Source organism: Heptranchias perlo, chromosome 6 (genome assembly GCF_035084215.1).
Source record: "Heptranchias perlo isolate sHepPer1 chromosome 6, sHepPer1.hap1, whole genome shotgun sequence".
In the NCBI taxonomy this organism is placed as follows: Eukaryota; Metazoa; Chordata; class Chondrichthyes; order Hexanchiformes; family Hexanchidae; genus Heptranchias; species Heptranchias perlo.
The window spans coordinates 29,848,586-29,867,143 of record NC_090330.1 but is presented as its reverse complement, the minus strand read 5'-3'; the positions used below and the strand labels follow the sequence as shown (position 1 = coordinate 29,867,143).

General features: G+C 41.0%; 1 long non-coding RNA gene across 1 annotated transcript; it reads right to left on the bottom strand.

Annotated features, from left to right (window-relative positions):
• Positions 1–1,203: 1,203 nt before the first annotated feature.
• On the bottom strand, positions 1,204–17,454 carry LOC137322488 (uncharacterized). The gene is made up of 3 exons (XR_010963139.1): positions 17,339–17,454; positions 12,405–12,519; positions 1,204–1,974 (listed from the first exon to the last, which is right to left on the bottom strand). It is a non-coding gene; the product is annotated as an uncharacterized lncRNA (long non-coding RNA).
• Positions 17,455–18,558: the final 1,104 nt, after the last annotated feature.

The window sequence follows — 18,558 nt, the reverse complement described above, 5'->3', positions numbered from 1 at the left end:
ATGTAGGTTTTTGAGGTTATCTGCCAATAGGAGCAGTTCCTCACCTGTGTCCGCCTTTACTTGTCCCTGGAAAATTACTACAACATTTGACAGCAGATTTGCCCCAAAAGTCAGAGTGGAAATTCAAGCAAAGTAATTTGTGACAGACAAAAGTGAGAGAGTCTGAAGTGAAACAGAAGTATTCACAAATAAGTTTGATGCTCAAAAAATAAGCGAATGAGTTTTTCTCCCTCTTCCCGCTCTCTCGGTCTCCCCCTCTCCCTCTCTTTCCTTTCCTACCTCCCCTCCTTCCCTTTCTCCCTCTCCTCTTCTGCACCTTCTCCCCTTCCCTGTTTTCCACCTTCCCTTCTCTTCTTTTTCCCCTCCATCTCTCACCCTTCTGTGACCTTTGCCCTCTCTCCCTTTCTCACACCCTTCCTTTCTCTCATCCTCCCTCCTCCCCGCTCCCTATCTACCCTCCTCCTCCTCTCCTCCTCCCCAATCCTCCCTCTCCCCTCCCTCACCCTACCTCCTCTCTATCTCCACCCTTCCACTTCCCATCTCCCTCCACTCTTCCTCTCCCATCTCTTCTGCCATCCCCTCCCCCTCCTACCTCCTCCCTTTCCCCCTTCGTCATCTAAACCCTGAGATGTTAGAGCCTCAAAACTTTGAAAATATAGCACTGTAATATTTAAGTATCTTACTACTTCTTTATTTATATATAATGCAATTCATTCAAAGTTGCTTAATTCAAATAATCTGATAATTCAATTTGTTTAGCATTAAATTCCCACTTTGCTGAGTCATTTATGTTAGTTAACACATGTATAAATGACCGAATTAATATGCCTTCAGCTCTATGGCAGTTTTACTCTATGTACAGGGGATTAGAACATATTGATGGCTATTTTTATTAATATGGCTGACAGATGCTCCGTTTTTACACATTTGCCATGAATCTGCCAGTGTTATAAAAAAGTAAGAAGGAAACTAAGATAGCAATAATTGGCATTTTATATAGTGTCTTTCACATCCTCAAAAAGCTTTACAGCCAATGAAATAATTTTGAAGTTCAGTCATTGTTGTCATGTAGGTAAACGCAGCAGCCAATTTGAACACAGCAAGATCCCACAAGCAGCAATGTGATAATGACCAATTAATCTATTTTTAGTGATGTTGGTGGAGGAATAAATGTTGGGCAGGAGACTGGGAGAATGTCCCTGCTCTTCTTCAAAACAGTGCCATGGGAACTTTTATATCCATCTGAACACGGTTTAATATCTCACCTGGAAGACGGCACCTCCAACAGTGCAGCGCTCCCTCAGTACCGCACTGAACTGTCAACCTAAATTATGCGCTTGTCATAGATTGGATCTATCTCTTTAATGGTCATAAGGGGGCACTATCACATCAGGATATTTTGCTTGTCAGCCACTTGCACAGCCCTTCAGACAATATTTACAGCTAAAGGGTGGGGGGATGGAACAAAGGTTGTTGGATAAGCATAGTTCCCAGAACAGCAGCTCTGTGAATCTTCCATGATCCATGATCATGCAGACAGAGACAATCTGGTAAGATAGAAATGCTTAATCTGCTTCACTGCAGTATGTATTTCCCACTGTGTTTAAATTTCAAAAGTTTCACTGCTAAATTTGTTAGCGAAATGGACCTGCTGATACGATCATGTAGTGTTCAATCGTCCAAGCTGTGAAATATCACTTATATCATTTCTCCAGGGTTTCCAGCGATCTTTCGTCGAAGTTATGGCATATGATCAGGAGAACCCCTGCAGAAGTCTTACCCTACTGTTCCTCAGTTTTCAATGGTTCCCATGCCAAGGTCCACTTCTCTGACTAAAGGGCAGCTTCTGCGTTTTCACCCATGTTGCTCCAGGTTGTTCATTTTGAGACATGCTTGATGTGAGTTGACATGCCTTCTGATTTTATGCGTCCTCCTTCGGATAGGCCCACCTGCACGGACAATCCCACCGGCAAACTGCAGCATTAAAAAAACACGGCAGCTTACCACTCTGTCCATGCTTGCCAGCATTTGCATTCTGCGCCACTGTTGCCACCTGTCTTATAAGGCAGTTTAACTGGAAGAATTTCCACATTGTCCTGTGTTAAAATTGTCAGATTTCCTAAACTTGCTTTTCGAAATTCTGTTGTTTTTTTTCCTAGGGAGTAGAGCAGTGATTGAAGTGTGTGACACCGAGATATTGCAAGTAACGAGGGAAATATTATTTTTCACAGTATAGGAAATGTACACTCGTAAAATAATGTGCAGTACAGTGAATAATTCTAAAACTTTATATTGGGAAAGTTTGGAATTCTGAACTACACAACAATTCCTTTTAAAAATGGAAAATTACACAATGTTTAGATGTAACAGTAGTAAGGGTATTGATAAGTCAATTATGTTGATTAATTGAGGTAGCAACAGAAAATGTGATCCCAGCACGATTTTTATGTTAGTGGTTTTTGTTGCAGCGTTGTCAAGTATAGCCTTCATTCAAAGGTTTTTACATAAAGAAGACATTTTTGAAACTACAAGAGTACAACCTAAACTTTAACATGAATCTTAACTAAGCATGAGCTGCCTGCCCCATCAGAGCATCTGAGGGAGGCCAGGCACGAGAGACTAGCAAGCTTCTTTGAGCGCCTCTTTGTGTGGGTGTCCAACCAGCAAACCTTCATGAAAATGAGGCTGGAGGGCTGAGAACATTCCCTCCCACCTCATAGGAACAGGAGTAGGCCATTCAGCTCCTTGAGCCTGTTCCGCCATTCAATTAGGTCATGGCTGATCTATATCTTAACTCCATTTACCCACCTTGGTTCCACATTCCTCAATATTCTTACCTAACAAAAATCTATCAATCTCAGTTTTGAAATTTTTAACTGACCTAGCCTCAACAGCTTTTTTGGGGGGTGCATTCCAGATTTCCACTACACTTTGCTTGAAAAAGTGTTTCCTGACATCACCCCTGAACGGCCAAGCTCTAATTTTAAGATTATGCCCCCATATTCATGACTCTCCCACCAGAGGAAATAGTTTCTCTCTATCTACCCTATCAAATCCTTTAATCATTTTAAACACTTCAATTGGATCACCCCTTAGATACTTCATTACATGGCGACACTTTTGCCTGCACCGTTGTAAGTGTAGGCAGTCTGACACACCCTTCCTAACACACAGGGAGAAGTCCCAGGAATCCCAAGGCAACGTAAAAGGGGCAAAGACCCAGTGTGATAGGTCTCTCCTCCTTTTCCTTTCCTTTGTGCCTGGGAACTGAATGTTCCCAAGGCACATTGAAGAAGAAATCTGAGGCCAGAGTGTTTTTGGGTTTGCAACTTAGCAATCTGAACAATGTGTCAAAATGTCAGGTCAGCCATATTGGTAAAAACCAATGGCATGAGTTATGTTAATGCACAATTATTAGTATATTAATACTGGTGATAATCAAACATTTATGGCCTCAAATCCTATAGTTTTGTAGAGTAAAAAGATACAGTTCTCTAAGCCTAACATGATAACTGACGGCTTTTAAACTAGGTATTATCCTAGTGACCCATCTTTGAACCTTTTTCAGGGTCTCTATATCACCCACCATGTGAAGGGACCAAAATTGAATACCGTATTCCAGATGAGACCTAACTAAAGTCTTTAACCAGGACACCATAGTTCTTTTAGTTTTATACTGAATTATCCTCTCTGTACATCCCAGTGTTCCTTGTGCCTTCATAATAGCCTCACGGCACAGGTTGTGCAGCTTCACAAACTCATGTATTATAATACCTAGGTCCCTTTCCTGGTCAACAGACTTCAATTCTGTGCCAAGCATGGTATATACATGCTTAGCATTAACCCTACCTACATGTGCGACATTGCATTTATCAACATTGAATTACATCTGTTAGATGCAGATCCATTTGCCCATTGTATCTAAATCAGCTTGCAGTCTTTTTTACTCATCTAGGATCCTAACCCTAGCACAGAGCTCTGTGCTGTCTGTGAACTTGCGAGCAGTACCACCTAGACAGCATTATCTAGATCACTAGTGTAGATTGTGAGAAGCAACGTTCCCAATATAAAGTTGGCTGAGTTTTTGGCAGTGGCTGTAAATGTCAGCCATAGTTGGAGCAAACTCCAGCAGACTAAAGCATGTTTCGTCCCCTGTATCATTGATATTCTACCATATATAGCTGGGCCACTGGTCTCACACAATTTATTACAATTACTTTATTGACAACGGTTCAATTTTAATTTGGTGAGGTTATGTCTGTTTATACATATCTCCCTTTTGTTGGCTTCAGAAAGAATTGTTAACATTGAGCATACAGGAGTACAGAGTCAATTATCTGTTCCTCCTTAAAGCCATATTCAGTGGCATGGATTATTGTCCTAGAAATGAATATCCTGCTATGGATAAGTTACTTATTTCAAAGTCTATGATAATCACCATTATCTTCATAACAGTTTGTCAATCTTTAACAACATTTATCTGAGTGAATAAAACAAGGCTAAACATATTGGCATTGCATAAACACAGGAAGTGGCTTTACCACAATTAAAATATTACCATAGAGCAGAAAGCAAATCACAGCAGATGCTGGAAATCTGAAATAAAAACAGAAAATGCTGGAAACAGCAGGATCAGACAGCATCTGTGGAGAGAGAAACATAGGTTTAGCGTTTCAGGTCGTTGACCTGTTCTGATTAAAGGTCATTAACCTGAAACTTTAACCCTATATTTCTTTCTTCGCAGATGCTGCCTGACCTGCTGAGTCTTTCTAACATTTTGTGTTTTTATTACCATAGAGCAGCCCAGTTATGGCATATGAATGTAATAATGACGGATAACCCTTGCTTTTGCTTTAACTCTAATGGAAAGCTGCTGACTAGGTGACGAATAACCCAACAATGATACAGGTTCATTCTGGGTCCCTTTTCCAATCATGTGATAAAACCAAATGCAATATTACGGCGTCGTCATGCCAGGTAGCGCTGACACCAGGATGGTGTCAGTGCTACCTGGAGAGAGAGATGTCTAATGCCTGCCTCGGTTTGTCAAATGCAATTTGCCACTTTCCTACCGACAGCTCCAGGAAGACGTTCACCTTATTAAACATGACCTTTATAGGCACCTGTAGATGTGTCATTCCCTAATGAAAGAGAAAGCAGTGAACCATTATCACAATTAGCTTCAAGATTTGTTAACACAGATGAACACACAGTAATTCCTGTCAATGTTTTTTCAAACACATTAAACTATGCGAGAATTCAGTGGATAGTCTGTAAGATTACTGAGAGAGAGTGGGAAGAATATAAGATATGTAGATATATTTGGGATAGTTGTATGGAATTCCACCCCTGTCCTAGTGCCTTAACTGACCAATCTCATAATTTTGCATCTGTCTACATTAAATGATATCTCCACTTGTCAGCTCAGCTCCCCGGTCCTTCTGCGTTTGATCACCTTGTTCCCTGTTGCTTCCAGTCCCTCCCAGACAAGGAGAGTTTGCCTCTTGTCCCCACTTCTGTCATTTATGTATATTACAAACAGAAACAGCCCCGGCAATAACCCCTGAGACACTCCATTGGTTACCTCCTTGCATCCCCATCACCCTTTGCTTCCTCTGCTTCAGCCAATTTTCGATTCATTTTACATGCACTCTGAACAATGCCGTGTCTTCCAATCTTGTAGACCATTCTCCTAAGAGATACTATATAATTGTTACTAATACTTAGCAATACATAGGTGGAATATACATCACTCCACAAGTTAGTTGTAGAACCATGAATCAATACTTTGATGTCCTGTTCATCCTTTACTGCATGATTGTAACAGCATCAGATGAAAAATAAAACAAGAGTTCTGGGTTCAGTTCAGGAGCTTTGCAAAGGAAGAATCAGAAGGTCGACTATATGAGGCTCCACCGATGGGGGTGTGGGTTGGGAGATCAAGCGCCTGACTTTGCATGTCATATTTTGCAATGCATAATTTTTGGACCCAGAAGCAGGCTGCACATCGGGCTGGCATGAACCTGATTTCCATTGAATATTTATTTAAATCCGGTTACATGAAGAATTTCACAAGCTCAAGTGGAGTTTTTGCCATTAGTGCGCACCTTGCCCCTACAAAATGGGTGAACTGGTGGTTCTGGGACCTACCTTCTCAAGAAGGTTTCCTAAAGGGAGATTATCATTCGACAGTTGTTGGTACAAGATTTTATATCTTTTTTTGCATCTTCATTAAATTTTGGTGCATTTGTTCTTTTTAGGATGGGCCAACAAATATAGGTAGATTAATACCTGATGCTTTTTGGCCACATTTATAGATCTCTCCATACGTATGAAAATATGTCAAAGATCCACCTTCACTGCCTCCGTTTTACAAGAGAGACTGTCACATTGTTGTTCCATCTACTGCAGGACAAATTACAGACAGACAGCACCTAGAACAGGGACAGCTCCTCCTGTAACAGTGAATTATATCACGCCATGAAGCTATCATGCTACTGGATCCTTCTCGGTTATCGCAGGGGACATCTGCCGGATCAGCTAGTCTGCAGAGCGCATATGTATCAAGCAAGTACCAAATCCTGTGTCTGCAAGGGGCAACAACTTTCTCACTTTCCCTGTACAAAGGAGACATCGGCTGGATATGGTGCAGTGCTTTCACCAGGTGAGAGGGTTCTCTCGAGTGCAGGGTAACATAGATCACACCCCTGTGAGAATCAGGGTTCCTCATATCAACCCTATGAACAGGAAGGGTTTGTATTTAATCTGCAGGTGGTATCTGACCACAGAAACATAATTATGTCTTTCAATAGCTGTTATCCAGGAAGCAACAATGGTGCCTTCATTTCTCGGCAGTCCATGATGTACATATTATTTGAAGGAGATGAAAATCTGTGTGAGTGGCTCTTAAGAGACCAGGTCTTGACTGATGATCCCATTGAGAAACCTCCTTAAAACAGAGGAGTGCCTTGTACTGTAAGCCTGTTTCCCCTTCCTCAGTGACCACCAGTCCCTTGCAAGAAATGTGCATTGTGCAGCTTTGGCACATGAACGAGTGTGAACAAAAGTGCAATGGTTGTGTGTAATGCTTTAAATGGTACCTACGAATGGGCATGGAAGTTCCCAGCAGGTCTGTGCCATGTCAAGAAATGTGAGTACATTTATCTTTGCCTTCTTCCTGATACCAGTAAACTTCTTCCTCATTTGCAGCCAGGTACAAGGGACCTGTAATATTACATTGGCTCAGCTGGTAGGCTCCCTCCTTACAGCTGGCACCTGTGCTTTTATTGAAGGATGGTTGTCTGCTCCAATCCTCCTTTGATAAACCTCCTGCAGCAGGACCTGCAACCCTTCAGCATCAAAAGGAACGGTTTTGCCCTCTGTTTTCCTTTGCGTCATTCTGAACCATTACTCAACTTTTCTGCCACCATTAGTAGGCTGAATAGGCTTTAAAGGCTACATTTGCACTGTAACTACCTGTCTGAGAGCAGTTCAGGATCCAGCCAGGCAGCGCCATGCTTACATTGCTTGACTCCTGCCTGACTGGAACTTTAACAGCTCTGTTTAGGTGAGAGCTGAAGCATAGAGCGGGCATCGCAAAGACAGTTGATCGTGAACTGAGTGGGAACTTGACAATTTGGTGAGAGTGGGAATAAGGTGTAGAGGGTGAAGGAGGTGCTATTTTTTTTTAATGGAAAAAAAACAAAACAGGATAAAAATTAATTATCTATTAATAAATATAGACTAAAATATGGCAGTGCAGGTTGTGTGCCTGGACTGCAGTACATGGGAGTTTGTGGACATCGAGAATGTCCTGAGTGAACACATCTGCAGCAGATGTCTCTTCAGCTAAGAGTCATTGAACTGGAGTGCAAGTTAGGGTTGGTGTGACCAATAATGTACAGAGTAAGGGGAACCCAGGTGAGATAGAGAACGAGGACCCACAGAAACTGATCCTATCTAACAGATACAGATACAATGTACTTGCTACCTGTGAGGATAAGGATAAAGACTGTCGGAAGGACAGCCAGAATGCTGACTGTGGCACCCTGGAGCAGGAGGCTGTGATGTGGTAGTTGTAGGGGATTCAATAATTAGGGAGACAGATAACATCCTTTGTAACTAGCATCGAGAGTCCCACATGGTATGTTGCCTACCTGGTGCCAGGGTGAGGAACATCTCAAACTGGCTTGAAAGGATATTGGAGAGGGAGGGGGAGGATCCAGTCATTGTGGTCCATGTTAGGACCAACAACATAGGAAAGGGTAGGCAAGAGGTCCCGTTTAGAGAGTACCAAGAGCTAGAAGCTAAATTAAAAAACAGGACCTCAAGGGTTATAATCTCTGGATTATTAACTGAGCCATGTGCAAATTGGTATAGGGATAAGCAGATTATAGGGAGGGGAACACGTGGCTGACGGAGTGGTGTGGGAAAGAGGGGTTCCATTTCATGAGACACTAGCACCAGTACTGGGACTGGTGGAATTGTACCATTGGGACGGGCTCCACCTGAACCGGGCTGAAATCAGGGTCCTAGCGGAAAGGATGAATAGGGCGGTCACAAGGACTTTAAAGTAGTAAACGGGGGGGAGGGCTCAGATGGAAAAGGTGGTATAAATAATAATTCTAAAACAAACAAAAAGGAAGAGAGTAGAGTGATAGTCAGAAATTATGCTTTAGACACTACAGGTAAATGGAAAACTAAAAGATGTAAAGTAATTAAATTAGGAGCGAGAAATAAGAAATGTGTGAGACAATCAACATTAGAGCAGAAGGACAGGTTAGGGTGTGTGGCCCCAATAAGCATTCTTTATACAAACGCACAGAGTATAAGGAACAAATTGAATGAATTGCAGGCATAAATTTAACCTAGAGGGTACGATATGGTAGCCATGACTGAGACATGGCTGCAAGACAGTCAGGACTGGGAACTGAATATACCAAGTTATAAGGTCCATTGAAGGATAGGGAAATTGGTAGAGGGGGAGGAATAGCCTTGGTGATTAAGGATGAAATTACTTCAATAATAAGAGAGGATATAACGAGAGGTAAGCAGGCAGTGGAGACTTTATGGGTGGAATTAAGAAATAGAAAAGGATTTAAGACTTTAGTGGGAGATGTGTATAGGCCCCCTGCTTGCAGCTGTGAAGTGGCAGAATATATAAATGCAGAGATTAGACTATCTTGTAGCAAAGGCAGAGTGGTTTTGACGGGGGATTTTAACTTTCATATAGATTGGGATAAGCAGACGAGCTCATGTCAGAGAGGCAGCCAATTTCTTGAGTGTGTTCAGGACAGCTTTCTGCAACAATACATCCTAGAACTAACAAGGGGGCAGGCTGTATTAGATTTAATAATGAGTAATGAGCCAGATTTAGTTAACAGCCTAATGGTGCATGAGCATTTATCTAATAGCGATTATAATATGATCAAATTCAACATTGTATTTGAAAGGGAGAAACTAAGATTCTAAATTTACGTAAAGCCGACTTCAACGGGATGAGACAGAGACTGTCCACAGTAAACTGGGCAAATCTGTTAATGGGTAAAACAACAGAAGATCAGTGGGAGGTGTTCAAAAAAGAATTTAACGTGATACAGAACCAGTTTATACCCCTAAGGGGCAAGAGCTCCACTTGCCAAAAAAGAACAGCCATTGTCAACAAAAAATGTAAGGGACAACATAAAACTAAAAGAAAAAGCATACAAAAAGAAAAAGAATACAAAAATGCAAAAAAAAAAGCACAGATCCTAGCGACTGGGAGAGATACAAAGAACAGCAAAGAGTGATAAAACAGATAGTAAGAGCTACAAAAAGGGAGAATGAAAAGAAACTTGCAAGGGATATCAAAATCAACACAAAAAAATTTACAATTATATTAGGAAGAAGAGGATGGTCAAGAGCAATGTGGACCCTTTAAAAACTGATAATGATGATATTGTAAGTGAAAATAAGGAAATGACGGATATGTTGAATAATTACTTTGAGTCAGTATTTACAATAGAGGAAGAGGATATCATGCTGGACACCCGAAGGAAACTAATTTTGAATCAGGGAGGGGGACTCACCATAATTAACGTAAGCAAATTAACAGTAATGAAGAAAATAATGGCACTAAAGAGTGACAAATCCCCAGGACCAGATGGTTTCCATCCCAGGGTTTTAAAGGAAGTAGGTGAGCACATTGCAGATGCCCTGACTATAATCTTCCAAAGTTCTCTTGATTCAAGAACCGTTCCTTTAAATTGGAAAATTGAACTTGTCACTCCGCTTTTTAAGAAAGGTGAGAGAGGGAAACCAGGGAATTATAGACCAGTTAGCCTAACATCTGTTGTTGGGAAATTACTAGAGTCTATAATTAAGGATAGAGTGACTGAACACCTTGAAAATTTTCATCTGATCAGAGAGAGCCAGCATGGATTTGTAAAGGGTACGTTATGCCTGACGAACCTGTTTGAGCTTTTTGAAGAGGTGACTAAAGTAGTGGACAGGGGAATGTCTATGGATTTTGTTTATATGGACTTCCAGAAGGCATTCGATAAAGTCCCTCATAAGAAATTGTTAGCTAAAGTTGAAGCTCATGGAACTGAGGGCAAATTATTGGCCTGGTTAGGAAATTGGCTGAGTGGCAGGAGAAGAGTAGGGATAATGGGCAGGTACTCAAATTGGCAGGATGTGACTAGTGATGTCCCACAGGGATCTGCGTTGGGGCCTCAACTATTCACTGTATTTATTAACGACTTAGATGACAGGATTGAGAGCCACATATCCAAGTTTGCCGATGACACAAAGATGGGCAACATTGTAAGCAGTGTAGATGGAAGCATAAAATTACAGAAAGATATTAATAAATTAAGTAAATGGGCAAAACTGTGGCAAATGGATTTCTATGTAGGCAAGTGTGAGGTCATCCACTATGGACCTAAAAAGGATAGATCAGAGTACTTTCTAAATGGTGAAAAGCTCGAAACAGTGGAGGTCCAAAGAGACTTAGGGGTCCATGTACATAGATCGTTAAAATGACATGGACAAGTACAGAAAATAATCAAAAAGGCTAATAGAATGCTGGCCTTTATATCTAGAGAACTAGAATACAAGGGGGTAGAAGTTATGCTACAGCTATACAAAACTCTGGTTAGACCGCACCTGGAGTACTGTGTTCTGTTCTGGGCACTGCGCCTTAGGAAAGATATATTGGCCTTGGAGGGAGTGCAGCTTTACTAGAATGATATCTAAGCTCCAAGGGTTCAATTACGAGGAGAGATTACACAATCTAGGGTTGTATTCCCTAGAATTTAGACGATTAAGGGGTGATTTGATTGAAGTTTTCAAGATATTAAGGGGAACTGATAGAGTAGATAGAGAGAAACTATTTCTGCTGGTTGGGGAGTCTAGGTCTAGGGGACATAGCCTGAAAATTAGAGCCAGGACTTTCAGGAGTGAAGTTAGGAAACACTTCTACACGCAAAGGGTGGTAGAAACTTGGAACTCTCTTCCGCAAACGACAGTTGATGCCTAGTCCTGTTCCTATGTTCCTAGAGCTCTACACATGCCTAGACACATGGATGTGTAGAGCTGTCTCCCAAAAGTTAGAAATTTAAATGTTTACAGAGGAGGGAGGGGATAATTTGTGCTCTTGAAACATTTAAATTAAGGTCAGGTAGGTTTAGAAATTGTCCAGGGGGACCAACGGAGCACTTTGCAAACCAGATTTGACATCATATCAGATTTAAACTCATTGCTGTGTCAAACTGAGGTGGTGTGATGTGAGTGGCGTCTCACTCCATTTTGATCCAGAATCAGGTCTGACTCTGGATTCACACTGAAAGTGCACTGATGCTAAACTTGCAGTGTTAATGCACCCTAACAATCTGGACTAGGGACATTCTGTTATTCAGTCAAATGGTCAGATACACCATAGTATCGGAGTATTCATTATGTTGACCCATTAAATGCATGATCCACAGACTGCAGAGTAAAATCTTCATCCATAAAATATTTGTGTACAGAAGCTCTTAAAGGAATTTTATTTTACTTAATTTTCCTAAAATCCCAAATTTTACAATGAATAAATATTACTGGAGTCTCAGTTTTCCCTCATTATATTGCCTGATATGTTGGAATTACTGGTTAGAGGCAGTCTGAGACCTTGCATTACATTATGAAGTCCCAATTCAATAATATCGTAAATAGAAACAATGGGGTAAGGGCAGGGTTGGCTATTGGATGATATCATCTCATGACAAGTTCTATGCAAAGTATCCGCTTCCAGGCTTCCTCTAAAGTAAAACAAATCACTTTTTCATTGCCAAAAGTCTCACAGAAAAATCCTTTAGAAATTCTGCAAGATTTTTGTAAGAGTTGCATTCCAACACTTACAATGTACATTGCATTATAATTAGTACCTTAAACAGCACTTCCATTTTGTGATGTTCTTTAGCTTCGCTCTCAGCACATGGAAACGTAATCCAAAAACCCTCTCTCACTCCCTTTTCCACATCTTTTCTATCACTTCATTCACTGTAATGATATTAATGGGCAAAGTATTGATTGAACAAAGAAAAGATTTAGGCATCTGGTGGAGCACAATCAGAATAGTTGTAACAGATCATGGCGCCACCCAGTCTCAAAACTGAGTGTAATTTATCACCCACTCTGACCAGTCTGTTTATAGATACTATGGAAAATTAACAAACCATACTGTGGTATAGCAGATATTATATCTGACAGAATGAATAATAATTATACAATTGTTAATTTTTAAAAGGTGCTAATGCAGTAGAAAATAACTCTAATTTAGGATTATTATTATTTAGTTATTTAGGAAAAGCAGTTACTGACGTTTGCCACACACTCTGGAGGGCATCTTAACTCTTTTGTCTTCAAAAATTTTAATAAGGGCTAAAGGACTTTATTTACCATTGTTAAATTCTAAATACTGCAGTGAGATGCAATGTTTTATAAAGCAATTGTTCTCAAAACAATACATTGATTTATTTTACATTTTGGTCAAGAATTCTATCAAGCTGAATCAGCGATTATATAATTGCTGTTCCGTCTTATGTGCTGTGGGTGTTGGGCTACATTGCATTCACAGTACTTTGAACTAATATGTGATTATACCAGTCTGCTCTGCAAATTTTATTTCCATTGCAATGACTGGTATTGGTATGGTTACATTTAAAAGTCTCACATAATACTATGCCATTAGTGACAAACAAACAGCAAGGATCTGTTCAATTGTAATTTTTCATATTTAACTTTTAATGAGCATTAAGCGATGAGAAAGTAAAATGTACAGCAGGATGCAAGGAACATTAAAGGGGGAAAATATCATACTCTGAATATCAGTAATACTTTATTAAAACAGAGATCTCTGTTCCTGGATCTTAATTTAAAGCACTGCATGATGCAGTAGATTACAGCATAGTCTTTCACCTCGAGGGCCTGGGTTTAAATCCACCTCAGGCTGATTTGATTAAAGTCTTCTCTCTCTGTTGGCTGTGAAATGGATTTGTACAACCAAGCACCTAATGGGCATGAATTCACAGTATTAAGTAAACTGGCACTAAATGTTTATTTGTACACTAAGGGGTTGCAAGTCTGACTGGTATGGAAAATGGAAATATCACAATAGCGCAATAAGGGGTATTCAAAGGCTGGGGTTCAAGAATATCACTGGGACAAAGTGTCGGAAGCTTTACCCTTCAGCTAACATATGTAGTGCCCAGTTTAAATATTTTATCACATTTATGTTCCAAATTAGATGCAGTCAATGTGCATGCAACCAAACCATGTCGCATGAATTCTGTTATCGCCAACATAATACCAATTACAAGTTAAAATTAACTTTTCAGGCGCTGCTGACCAGTTGTCTTGGCACCCACTCTGCCAGTAACTCATCAAGCCGCTGGAATGCCTAATGTGGGAGTCTAAAACACATCATAGTTTTAACCCGGTGGCTTGAACAATGTGACAAGGTCAAATGATAGGAACTACAATGGCTGAGAAAAATATCTTTGGGAGCTGGTTTTCAGCCAGTCAAGAGACCAATTTTTGATTGTGTCAGTTCCTGCTCCAGAATAGGTGAGTTTAAACATTAAAACAGACTATTATTCAAAAATTATATAATGGTAAAATGAAAATAGTAAAATCAAAATATAAAAGTAAAAGAGAAAAAATAAAGCAAAGGAAAATGGAAAATAGATAGCAGGAGTAAAGTTTTTCTTAAATTTTTACTTGGAAATTATTTATTGAATAAAATATGAAAATTACAGTAACAAAATACTCCAGGTATTTTAAGTGGCTAAATGTTTCATTTCAATTTTCAAAACCAGAAAAATAATTACAAAAAATATAGCAAAAATCTCATTGCAGTGTTAAGTGAATAATTCTAGCAAGTTCTTGGTGCACACTCCACTAGATGGCAGTAAGAGACTGTTATTTGCTAAATTCAATCTAAGAAGAATCTATGGGTTGCTAAATTGGGCCGTGTAGTGCCCATTGTTTTGGTGCTACACAACCTCTCCGACATCCAAGATGGCGTCTTGGCTGCGCATGCATGTTTCCAGCGTGACGTGCGCCGGATGCCATCTTGACATAGGAGTTAGCCCAGGCGCAGATAACGAGCACCAGCTGCATGTAAAGTAAGGAAAAAATGGAAACAATCAGTGTGCAATGCTGATTTAAAGTGGTAGACACCATTTTGGGACTTAATGCTCAACTCAATGCACAGTCTTAACCCCAACCATCTGAACGTATCTTCGAGTGCCTGGAAGACCTCCACCAGTGCCATTTAAAGGGACCATGCAGGATTTACAGGTTAGTGGCTGGATTATTGCTTCTGGCTGCTGAGACATTTGTAAATGTTTTTGGAGGTCTCCTAGGCTTGAAAACTAGGACGCGGGGACATAGCCTAACATTTAGAGCCAGGACATGCAGGAGTGAAGTTAGGAAATGCTTCTACACGCAAAGGGTGGGAGAAGTTTGGAACTCTCTTCTGCAAACGGCAGTTGATGCTAGCTCAATTGTGAATTCAAAATCTGAGATTGATAGATTTCTGTGAACCAAGGGTATTAAGGGATATGGGGCTAAGCGGGTATATGGAGTTAGGTCACAGGTCCACCATTATCTCATTGAATGGCGGAACAGGCTTGAGGGGCTAAATGCCACTGCCACTTGCTGCCTCCTGATATGTGCCACCTTCTCCTGCAAGAAAGCGGGATGTGTGTCTGGGTGATGTGCCTGTCATGGTTGAATAGCTGCCAGTGTGCGTGGCCTGTGAGTTGGGGGTGGGCGGCTTGAAACGGTGGTAATGTGTAAGGGTGAGAGGAAGCATCCGATTGGAAGAGTTGAGTACTGATGGAAAGAGTTTATTGGTATGTGGGTGATGGGGGGTGTAGTGCGTGGTGCAGTTGGTAGGAGACGCCACTTGACAATTGACCTCATTCACCTTGACCACTCATGTCAAAGCATTAAACTTCTTTCTGCACTGCATCCATCTTCATGATGCTGTGCGCCTGGCACTGACTTCGTCCCCTGTTGCCTCCCACTGCCTTTTGGGTATATGTCTGGAGGGCCTCTTGCCCCACCCCTCCCTGCAGATATAGGATGTCCCTCCTTCTGTCCACCTCTTGCACCAAGGCCTCTAGTGCATCAGCAGAGAACCTTGGTGCACGCACTCTCGCAAGCCTGGTACAAACTCAGATCGGCAGATTGGTTAGGTCTGGCATGCAGATTGGAGGATGTGGGATTTAGTGGTGCGCAACCTTTATTCAATGTTTTACCATAACTCATCAGTGTGTAAACATAGGGATGGGACCTGCATCTGTGTTTTACGTGTGCGACCCCGCTCAGACTCCGTGCATTCAGCAGACTGTTATTTTCAGCAAATAACAGGTACCAGCTACCTTTAAGAGATTTCTAACAGACAGCCTGCCTGTAAGAGATTTGAGCTCCCCTGCTGGTGAAAAGTGCAAATTGCATGGAATCTTCATTTAACGCTGATTCCCAACGCAGATTGCAGGTAAGTCCTCAGGCCTGACAAAAGTCTTGTCCTGCCTGCGTAGGGGCCATTGGGCACTACTCCCGCCCAAAAACGGCCCTTATCCAATTTTTTCCCCCAATGTCTTTTCATTCAATTTTAATCTATAGTTAAGTAGTTTGAAAGTTTGGTTAAGTTGTGTGTGAAAAATATTTTAGGCTGAATAAAAAGAAGGACTCTGCCAACATGGGTTTTTACAATGATGCAACTTCCTTTAACTAAAGATATAGGATTGGGATGTGGAAATCTTTGGATTGTGCATCATTTGAAGAAAATTTTGGACTATATGTTTCCTTGTAAAACTTTGTAAAATGAAGATAAAGATAGACAGCAAATATTATTATGTGTTACAATATGCTATGTAAAGTAATACTGGCATCCATATTACAATAGCTTCCATGAACAGTGATTGATTTTTTAGCTGATAAATTGCATGATATAATAAACAATGCTAAAATAACAACACTATTCAAGGAGTCAGTGAATGTGATCCTTTTAACCTTCACAGTGGGTTAAATGTTCACCGTTAACACTTCAGGCAATGAGCTTTGCATACCAGGAGTACATATGGAGAATGTGGGTGAATGGAGTTTACCCTTATGTGTACTGTACTGTAAAGCCCCAATTTTGCAAAGGCAGCAATTGAAATTTTCAAGACTGAGATCAATAGATTTTTATTAGGTAAGGGTATCAAGGGATGTAGAGCAAAGGAAGATATAGATCAGCCATGATCGAATTGAATGGCGGAACAAGCTCGAGGAGCTGAATGGCCTACTCCTGTTCCTACGTTCATATCCCTTTGAGCTAGCCCACAGTCACACCTCCTAACTTCTCCCTTCTTGACTCGGCATCCATTTTCAATACATTTATTTGTGAAGCATCTTGAGGTTTTTTTGAATATTTAAGATGCTTTATAAATGTAAATATAAATGTAGGTGCAGTTGGCAAGAATTAAACCTTAGAGAAACAAAATCAGAAAAAGCTGTAAACAGACAAGTTGACGTTTCAGGTGCAGACCCTTCATCAGGACTGATGCTTTGGGACCGTCTGCTGGTACTGGAGTTTATGCAATGAAAACCAAGTAACTTTTCAGCACTTCCCACCGTTTGTCTAGATAGACTACCCTACCTGTTAGAGCAAAGTTATCTGGAGACGAGTGGGAAGAATCCCAATCCCTTACTCCAGAGTGCTACACATCTCTAATGAATCTCATGCAGCAGGGCTTCCAAAGCCTCCTCTGAAAATGAAGTTGTTCTCATTGCCCTCTACTGCGCCAAGTCCCATTAATGAGCCTACCTGATTAATCATCATCAGTGTGCTGGAGTACTGCAGACCTGCCACAAAGGGTTGACTCTGTTCCAATCTTCCATCTGCTGTTATGTCATCTTGAAGCCAACTCAGCTCAGCTCCAAAGATTCCCTACTTGCCTCCTTACCCGAGCCCCCTCCCACCCTGCCCCCCAGAGGATAGTCACTAGTTGGACATTAGAGGACTGACAAGCTTTTCTGAGAAGTACTAGGAGCTCTTTAAGACTGACATAAAATGTACAAGTGCATTGCCACCATCCCCCTGACCACAACATAAACACACACCGAACCCCATCGCAAGGTTCCGCCAGTTGGAGGTACAGAGCTTCAGCTTCAGCATTTCTGAAATCCAATTGTAGCAACACCAAACCCTAGATAGATAAGCACATGTTCTCATAGCTGACTTCCAGGCAACGCCTTTCACTTTCTGTCATCCCAAATCTGAGAGTTTCCTTATCAGCTATACGACAGACCTATTCACTATCTAAAACAGAGGGCTAACTAATGGGATATGCTGGTGGATGCCCCAAAGTATGGTACTATGGCTTTGCATAGGTCAGGATATGATCTTAAAGGTAGTGTTTGGATGATATAAGGGGCATCAGCCCCTATTGTTATTCGTATTGATAGTTCGGGGTCCTGCGAGAAGTTGAATACTGAAGTGTGTGCCAGACAGATTGAATACTGGAAGAGGGGAATAAGGAAGCTCAATGGCTGCCTGCAAAGAGCCAATAGTGGTCATAGCAGAGGACATCCAGCTTACAGCATAGCCAGGAAAGATGGGTTGGCGCCATGATAGGAGTTCATGGGGCAAGAGATCATCAAGGACATGGTGCAAGCAATCATAAACGGGGAGGAGGAGTTGAATGGCAGAAACTGGGAATTATATGAGCAGTTTGGCTGTGTGGACACACAACTGCTCATATAATTCAGCACAGATTAGCCCTGACGTCAGTATGGGAAACAGAAAAGTACACAATGTACTTTGAGGTCTTGAGATAAAGATACATTTTTGGTGAGAGTGGAAAGAGCTTTGTTCTGTATCTAACTTGTACTAAACCTGGCCTGGGATAACTTGATTTTGACACTGGTGCCAAAAATGGAAAGTTGCTCCATTCACTCCATTCTCCAACACTAGCATCATTTTCTAAAAGTCATCAAAATAAAAATCAAGTCTGAAAAAAAAGAGACAACAAATTCCCCATCAAG